Below are 10,077 nucleotides of genomic sequence, written 5' to 3'. Positions count from 1 at the left end.
CTTCATCTCCTCCAATGAGACCGGGCTCCTTTAACTTTCCCGAGGACTGCATGTGCAAACAGCCTGTGAAAAAAAGAAAGGATAAAAAAAAAAATCGTGCATTGCTTCTTCTGTCCCTCCACTGTCCATCGACCACTCAGGACCCTGGAGTCCTGCAATGTTTCACGTTATTTGCGCGTCGCCCTGAAATCAAGCGGACAGGTTGGATTTGCGCGACGAGGCAAGCCCTGTCATGCTGCTCACATCAAGCCCGACACAAAACACCCGAATCCCACCTCTGCTGTGTTATGAAACCAAATCCAATATCTTTCTGGGTCCCGAGCACAACCCCTTTAATAGCTGGCCTACAAGTCACCTGCTATCCTCATTTTGATATCATGCTGAATAATTGAGGTTATAGATCTTCCAGCTCACGTGTATCAGTGCTTGCCCCACCAGCCCTCCCTAAATCTGCAACCATGATATATTTTCTCATTGCCTGGAGGTTTTTTAGTGCCAAGATTATAATGGCTTACGTTTTGCTCTTCAGAAAATTGCTTCACACAAACAGAGCTGTTGGACCCGTGCATACTAGAAATGAGTGGTGTAATGGGGACCTTTGTGTCAGTGTGGCAGTTGTACATTAAAAGTGGGTGAAATATGCCCTGCAGTCAGTGATCACTATAAAGCAAACAATTAGCATTTTGAAGAAAAATCAATTGCGTACTCAGGGATATGAAAGACCAGAGCCGTTCCCATAACTCACTTCACTTTTATGTGTCATATGATTTTTCCTCAAACGTATAAGTCAGCTTAAAATCCTGAGTTGAACTGGATTTGCCCTCCACAACTACACCACTAATTAGCGTTTGATAGTTGGCTGCCTTGCAAGTGTGTCACCCATGCAGGCCATCTGAGGTCTCTGCAGAGTCTGCAGACTCCATGGCATGTGACTGGTGAAGGTCAAGTGTCATTGCTCACCTATTATTTGGTGTTAGCTGTTGTCACCTGGAGTTGTCACTTTGCGGTGCAGAAAACATTTGGACAGTTTTTTTTCCTGGACTCCAAAGTGTACATCATATGGGAAGATCAATATCTGGAAGAGATGTTATGCTTTGATGTAAGCAGCCTCTTATTTTGACATCCGAATCAAATGTAATTTAATGTTGTGGTTAGAAAAGTACACCACAAACTGACTACATATTCCCAGCCTCTTATCAGTTCATCCATTGCTTTTTGTTCTGTTTTCACCCTCAGCGTACAGAAGAGTGAGATTCATATTTGTTTCAAACTTCCACTAAGAGTTTAACTTTTGCCGCAGTGTTGGTGAGAAAAGTCCTGCTGTTTGCTCTAATGCAGCGCTCCTCTGTTATTAACCAGCAGTATTTATAGACTGCTCCTGGGGTAATTAAGTCACTTGCCATTGTTGGACTTTTAATAGCTTGCCCCGTTCAATTTAAAGCTGATGATTCCTCCACTTGCAAAAACTTTAAAGGAATAGTCCAACACATTGGGAAATACACTTATTCGCATGTGCTCTGCTTGCTTCTTGGCCGAGCACAGTCACATCCTGTCCACCACAAACAAGATGTAATGTGTGAATGAGTGAGCTTTAGAGGTGTTAATAGGCGGATTTTGTTAGCTTTGGACAGAGCCAGGGTAGCTGTTTCCCCTTGTTTCCAGTCTATATTCTAAGCTAAGCTAAGTTAAGCTAAGCTGCTGTCTCAGGCTTCATTATCACCTACACAACAGCGTTATCAGTCTTCTCATCTAACTGTCCACAAGAAAGCAAATAAACATATTTCCCAAAATGTCCTTTAATGCTTGAGTGCCCTCTTGCCTTGAAATTAAACACACGTGTTGTGGGACTTGTGAGGCTGGAGTGGAGATTGCTCTTGCTGCCTGCAGGCCTGCTGCGGGGGTCACCTTAGCTGCCAAGATAACAGAACAGGGACTCTGCCACAACCTGGTAGCCGTCTACATAAACAGGTTGACAAGGCTGAAAGAGCATGTCAATTTTTTTTCCCCGCCGCCACTGCTGTCCACTTAAGCAAAAACCGAGCAGCATGAAAGGGTCAAAGGTCTCACACTCCGGCGCAATCTCCTGCAGACTGAGGTTATGTAAGATCAGGACTGTCCCTGTCAGTACAGTATGAGGCAGACCTCCAAAAACATTTACCCCCATCAGCTCCAAGAAGCACTGAAGACGTTGTGTAAAAGCTGCTAGTTAAGTATGGAAAGCGTCGCAGGTCATTAGTCAGGGCTTTCTGAAACCCTCGCCAGGTCTTGTGTTTATCCTGCAGCTTGGGTCTTCCGCATGCACACACATGCACACATTCACATCAACATGTGTGACCCATGCCCATGCCAAGGGATTAGTCCCCTCCAGGCCCCTGCCCACACAGCAGGCAGGCAATCAGGGAGCAGTGCCAGGGCCTGCTTACAGAGCTTTATCCACTGCTTTACACTCCCTGGCTTGGTCAAACATACACACATGGCCTCCTTTGCCTTCTGCAGGACCCAGTGAACGGCTGCTGATCTGCAGCAGAGATAATAATGTGTGTGTGAACTGCGGTTTTAGCTTTAGGGAGACAACAAGAGATTGGCTTTGTAGGAGTGTTTTAATGTGGGCAGATGTCAAAAGGAGCAGTCAGAGTAATGTAAATGTGTTGTTTGATATAAATGCCAAGTATGTGTCATGTCCTTGCACTGCAGATCACTAATGACTTGATGTCAAGTGTGTTAACAATGAACCGTGTGAGTGTTACACAACAATTGCAGTTTGACTCAGCACTGCTCATTTCAGCTTCCAACTCCATTATTGCCGTGATGATTCATCTGGTTTATTCACTGGTTTAATACAGTTATTGAGATCCAGTCTATAAGGGCAGTACGACAGAACCACGGCACAGCTCACATAATGTTTTTGTAGTTGTGTTGATATGTTTTTCAGTGGGAAATTTACTATGTGGGCTTTTGAATCAGGCACTGACAGTGTGTGCCTACATTTACATGTTCAAGTTATTATTTTTTGAGAACTTTATAGTTACACATCTTGTAACTTTTGAAAGAAGAAATAAAATAATTTTCTACTTTTGCTCAATTCAGTACACTGCAAAGTTTTGCTGATGCACTTTGACATGTCACACATTAACATTTCAAAGTGTAATGAGAGGAAAAACAAGACATAAACACACCACCTGCTCTCATTTGGGTTGCCTAATGATGATGTCTTCAAAGATTCTCGGGAAATGAATAAAAACCGGTCACATTAGAGGGCACATTAAATTCTGAAATTTAAAAGTGTACTCTACTGATTTAGCATTGCAGTCTTATAACTCTGTCTGACCAAGAATGGACAGTTAAAAAAAAAAAAGTGAGGTGTGTGTGTGTGTGCAGTGTGGAGAGTTGACCAGGTGACACTGAGCCAAAGAAAGAAGCGTGGCACCTTCCATTAATGCACTGCTGGCATTGTAACTAATATTCTGCTAATTATCTGAAGCAAGTAAACAGATGGAGGGATGAATACCTGCAGGTCTGAGCCTTTTTTTCCCCTCAACCTGCCAACTATTGCCCGAGCCCACTTTAGCCAATGGCTGTTACTAACAGTACAGTACAAGCTTGGTGTGCATACGCACACACACACAGGAAGCGTCTCCAGAGACCTGCTGATTTTACTCCTTGCAAAAGCTCCTCAGTCAGCTGCAGGGAAAATAAAATATTCATCATGAGTGTTGAGCATTCTGTGGCAGCACCGCAGGTTTATTTGTATGCCTGCTCAGGTGTGAAGAGTAAACAGGGCAGAGAAGAGCAACAAGAGAGTCTAATCTGTGTATTCTGGAGGCAGCAGTCATCTCCTGCACTGCTCTCTTCATCTCCCACGACATGAAAACTCACCCGTGCAGCTGTCGACAACATAAGGCAACTCAGTCAACCTCAGAGAGTCAACATCAGTGCAAAACATTATGAATCATAGACTGCTTTTTACTGTACAGGTTTACGTGCTCCAGAAAACAGCAAATTGATCAATTATGTGTGTTTCATGGCTGCTGACTCTGATTTATTTCTTTATCTCTCAAAAAAAAACCATTACGTAACAGATGATAAGTACCAGAGTGGCGTACAATTCTTGATATGACCATTAATCGTTTTCATTTTTAGAAAACAGTGGGACATTAGTGGACTTTTAGTAAAAAGTCCACTAATGTCCCAGCCCTCAAGGCTAATATCTTTAATTGCTTGTTTGATCAGTTCAAAAGTTCCAAAACTTGTTTAGGTTGCCACCATACATGTTTGTCAAGCTGGTATTAGATAGATACAACATTTAACCACCTCATAATACTTGGTTTTAGTTGATTATGAATCTCAGCTGTAATGTTTGAGATTACTCATGGCATGTTGTTTAAAGTGCCAGAAAAAAAAGTGTAAGGAGTCAAAACTATGGCTTCTATGGATGAGGAAAGAATGAACTGCAAATACTACAGCATCATTCTGTAGTCTGTCGTGCTGCATTGGAAGGCTTTGTATTGCAGGGTGGTCACATTATTTTGTCCCCTTTACATTACCACAAACAGACAAACAAAACCAGCTGACACTAGGCAGAGTGCAAATATGACACAATGATGTTATGAGTATGCTAAGTAGCGTATTATGTCACTAACATTTTTCACCTGTTTCACAACGGTTTTCAACTACGTCCTTTAATGTTCGACACTGACCATATGAAGTCCAGCCACACACTAGATTTTGACCTGGTCTTGGTCATTATTCTGGTGACAAACTCTATTAGCAGTTCTCCAGACCTCCTTATTTTTCACTTTTCTTACATCCCTTATAAAAACTGCAGTTCAAATATCAGAACACCACCCTCCTCCCTTAGGCCCAAGACATCAATTCAACTTTTCGGAATGGTTTTATTCATTTGTGCATGAGCATCAGGACTGCGTGAAATTGGATGAAGGTTTTCACAGTTCGCAGCTCTCTTCTCCCGAACAAACGGAGAGAGGCTAGAGCAAAAAGGTTGGCTATATCTGAGAGAGACTTAGCCTTTTGTAATGAGCTGCACACAAATAACTTCATTATTCTTTTGTCTGCAGAGCAGAAAAGAAAGGGTAGGCGGGCAAAGAGCAACCTTTTCCCCTTGCAAAGAACAGTGGAGAGTCCCATTCAGACTGGCCACAGAGGTTATGCCAGCAGAAACATGCAGCCAATCCATTCTGAGAAGATAGCATCAGAGTTGCAGAGACAGGCAAAGTCTATATTACAGCCAGTGGTACTCTGAAACAGAGGACAAGAAAGGGGGAGTTCTTCATTCACTTGGAGCTGGGGGTGGACTGAGGGGTGTGCAATAAAGCCAATGAGCCAGTAGATTTCTGTGCTGTGTGATTTTATCACCCTGCACACCTCCATACTGGACAAAAAAGTTATAGGCACTGTGTGGTAGGAGGATGAGTAGGAGTTGTTAATGTCATAGTCTTATTATTCATAAGCAGGCACGAGGAGTGGAACATGATTTTTTATTTTTTCACTGCAAAACTTTTCAGAAATGATTTTTAAGAGAGCACTTCATCCATTTACATATGAGGATCAGTCAACTTGTCATGAAGAGTATATTTAAGAGTTTTTTATTCTGTCGTTCTGGCAGGCAGCTTTTTAAAGTCTGAGCAACTAACCCTGATGACAGGATTTAGGTTATTTTGCATTGGGCTTGAGAAAATTTTTGACAGAAGGACTGAGTTATGAACTTGGGGATGGAGTATGAAAGGCTTGGGTATTTTCCAGGCAGAGAGGATCTAACCAAAGATTACTTATGAATTGTGGGAATTGTAGGGAATTCCAGTTGTTGGAGCTTGATCCAGACTAGAGACTAAAAGTCAAAATATCTTGCTACAGTTCTGATCATCCTAAATCTGTTTCTTGTGAGTGCCGAGCTTAATGAAAGTAAAATGCTAAATCACTGGAGCTCCCCCTTAAAGACTTAGGTCTTGAGGGGGAACTCCAGTGATTAAAAAAAAAAAGGGGTCTTTAAGCTAAATGCAAGTCTTCCACATCTCTGAATAATTAAAATAACACAGCATTCCAACATGTTCCTTTCAAAGCTGTGTTATTGGCATGTGTGGCAAGGTAATCTCAACTCAAAGGTCCACTTACAAGCTTCTTTTTTAGTTTTTAATCATATCTCATAGTCTTCATCAGTGAAGTGCTGAGTATAGTTTTGGAATAAATGTTCTTAGTTATGTTCCACCACTGGATTTTATCAAAAAAACTTGAAACTTGATTTTGCTTTTAAGTCCGAAGTCATATCTTTAGAGGCAACTCAAGTCTCAAATCCTCATTTCTTTGACACAAGTCTGGCTCGAAAATCAAATCTAAAGCTCTGAAACGTACATATTCTACATTAGGCATGTGATTGCTAGAATTTACCCCCCAAAAATATCAATGACAGAAAGCAATAGGCTATTAAGAGAACATTGACCATTATTTCCTGTTGTTGAACCATGTCTGAACTTGTCTGATGCAGAGAAACCTCACTCATGTTGTGCTACAAGTTAAAGCAAGCAGAATAATCTGGACATTCAGTTTGACTGAGGTCTGCAGGCCACTACTCAGAGCACTGGCATCTAAATTGAATGGCACGAAGATAAACGGTTGTAGTGCTGAGTCACTTCTCTGGATTCACACTCCTCGGCCTGGCCTCTACTCGTTTTCACATCAACATCGTTCACCGCCGATGATTCAGCCTTATTACACAGCCCAGTGTCATGCTAGGGAGTCGCCCTGAGTTTAGGAGGGACGTCTGCAGGGGTAAACACAGGGAGCTAATCCTCATCATGTTTTCGGAGCTTGAATTAATCATCGGCAGGGTCTCCTCACAGCTCTCAAGGTGGTGTCAGTCATGTCACATCAGATAAGGCCGCTTCCCTCTGATGTGCTGAGCAGAAAGAGCAGGCCAGCCAGGTTGCATTCTGCTGACTGGCTGGAAGCACATGTCAGCCTGAATGCAGTTTGCTAAGAGGTTAATACTGCCCTCATCCAGGAGTGTGTTTCCTGATCCTATTGCCCGCATCGCCTCAAGTTACAGACAACCAACTGGTCAGGTTTGTTTTGCTCTGGGAGGAGAAGAATGCGCTGTTTGTACTCAAGCCAAGCAAAACAATCTCATGTGATCTGTCCTAAATATCCAGTCACGTACACATGATCGCTAAGTCATCCACATGTCTCTGCCACAGAGCCAGCCAGGATCAGTCCCAGCCATGAATGCGACCAACAAAACGCATTGTTTCATCAAAAAGGAAAGATGGCAGCCGCAGCATTGTAGACTGTGGATAATCTGGCATCAAGTGCCTTCGTGGATTTGTGCTCGTAGCATTCTCGCTTTGTGGACGGGGTGTGAAGAGCAGGTTGCATAAGAGGATCACCTCCATAATGGTGTAATTCAGGATTCCTGCTCAACACGGGCTTCTTAAAGAGAGGGTGGGCATAAGTGGTGCCTTTACTGGAGGAACATAGCCACAGGGAGATGCTGGCACATTGGGATTACCTAAAGAGAGAGGAATTAGGGAAGAGATGGAGGGGAAAAAGGAAGCGAGGGCTTGAGGGGAACTGTGAAGTGAAGAGAGGGAAAGAGTTCAACTTGTGTCCTAAAGTATCCACAAACTTTCTAAAAACTACCTTTGGTTTTTAGAAACTATTAGTTTAATATTGTTTAAAAGCAACTCCAAACAACCAGTTTGACATTTTGGGGAATATGCTTTTTCACTTGCTGTCTATAGGCTACACCAATTATGGAACTAGAGCCAGAAGCTTAGCTTAGCATAAAGAAAGGAAAGCAGGGAGAAACAGTTAGCCTAGTGCTCTCCAGTTCAGTTCAAAAATACACCTACCTGCACAGCCGAAGATCGGTTATTAACACAATGTGTCTTGTTTCCTGTACAAATGCAGAAAATTGTGGTTTTACTGGGAGTTGCATGCTATAATTATTTTACCCTGCTTTTAGTCTTTGTGCTATGCTATGCTATGCTAAGCTAAGCTAATCAACTCACAGCACTAGCTAGTTAATGCTGTTCATGCGATACTGGAAACAGCAGAAAAACCGTTACTCCAACTTCTACTTATTGTTGTCATGCCACACCAATAAGTAGCCTAAATTAGCTACTTTAATAGTGTTGTGTTTTTAATGGTTTATCAGCCAAAACCAAATACAAACAAATAGTATTTAGCTCCCTTTAAATTAGCTGAATTAATTGTACCACTGTTAATATTGGGTTTTATTTTTGATGTACAGTACAAGCCATTTTGCTAATGTTTGTTTCCCAAACTGTCAAACTCATTCTCTAAGCTTCTCTTTGCAAAACAACCTTCCTGAATCACATTTCACCCGCCCTGTTATCTTTTCTGTAAATATTGCAAGATCTTGGAAAGTTATATCTTATAATTTAACTATTCTCATACATAGAGATAAAATGTTTAATAAAAATATGGAGGCATGACCCCATAAACCTAGCAACTGTCATTATGTCAAAGGACTGGTTTGTATTCATTTTCAACCTGTGCTTAAGCTTGTAAAACAACTGTAATAAAGCTCCAGCTATTTCAAATTTCATTTCCATTTTTAGACCTGGATATCATGGGATTTCTGTGCCTTATGCTCGGTTAGAATGCTGTGTTAGAACATTGTGAGGCTTCATTGAAATTCGTCCGCTTTTCACATTATTGCACTGATGTCATTGGCATTAAGTGGTCTGCTTAGTGAGGAGACCGGGAATTCAAAAGGGATTAAATTCATTCATCCTCCAATCCACACAGATGAATGGATACACACCACCAAGATGCTCCCTTTTGAGTACAGCTTTATGACAATGAGTACGGCGTGAGAGGCAGAGGGGTGGCCACCCTGGAGCCAGGTTATGGATTTATGATTTGACATGGTCTGACAGATTGACGGGGGCACTTGTTGAGCAGTGAGCAGATCGCTCGCTGGCCTCGAGGGGGCAGAGCAGCCTCTGTGGCCCAGGGCGTCTCTGCCCTGTGCTCTGGGCTTAGCTGCTCGTTACATTAAAACAGGGGCTTCTGTGACAGAGTCAGCATTATGAAAGCTAAGAGGATTAGCTGATGGACATTTCTGGCGTTGCCGGTCAATTATCAAAATGAAAAGCAGTGACTGGGCAGGGCTGGCATGCTCTGTGGCACAGAAGAGCTCCTCTCTCTCCTCCTCATCTCCACTCTAGCTTTCTATCTCTCACTCAGCTTCAGTCTGTCACAGGTTACTGAGGTTCAGGAGGGAAAAAGAAATAAATAAAGGCATCATTGGTGCGTTTACGAACATGAAAGAAGTTTTTTTTTTTTTTAGTGTGTGTGTCTGTGTGAGCCACGGATTAAAAAAGAGCATTTAAATTTTAATGTCTCTAAAGTGCAAGACTGTATGTTATGCAACTGTATAAAAACAGGCCTGCACGTCAGCCTGCCATCCGTGCTCAAGTCTAACTCCTTCAGCCATGTGCATGATCACCCCCTCAAACAAACACACACACACTCCCTAACACTGCTCACTTTCATTGTCCTACTTGCGTGTCTGTGTGTACCCCCCTGTGACTGTTTAACAAGCTATCAGTGTAGGAGGAGTCTCCAGCACTGACTATGTCGTCACACTGTGGGCATGTGTTAGGTCAGAGAGTTGGGGGTTTGTTTTGGTATATCCATAAAAGGGGCATTCCACAGCTGCCTGCGTTAAGGATCTCCCCCTGGGATTCACACAACACTGCAAACGTAATCAACCGAGTCAATGTGCCACCAAGGCTCCAGTGGACACATCACTCCTGCAATGACACCATGCCTCCCTTCCATCCTCAACGCCAGCAACATTCCCGCTTATCACCCAACTTTCTATTACTCCGGTTACACCTCACTGGGACACAGCAGAGGTGAGGCCGTATATCCATGTGTGCCCGAAAAAGATAAGAAAACAAACTGCTGAACCGTTTCATTATTACATTTTTTTCCCTGTCACAAACAGCCAGGGAGGTAAGCAGTTTTTCCTGCGAGAGACAGTTGCCTAAAATACAAAGAGGTACGGTGATCCTAGCTCACTGCATAGCAGGC

Source organism: Toxotes jaculatrix, chromosome 19 (assembly GCF_017976425.1).
Source record: "Toxotes jaculatrix isolate fToxJac2 chromosome 19, fToxJac2.pri, whole genome shotgun sequence".
Taxonomy (NCBI): Eukaryota; Metazoa; Chordata; class Actinopteri; family Toxotidae; genus Toxotes; species Toxotes jaculatrix.
Note: the sequence above shows the minus strand (reverse complement) of the source record.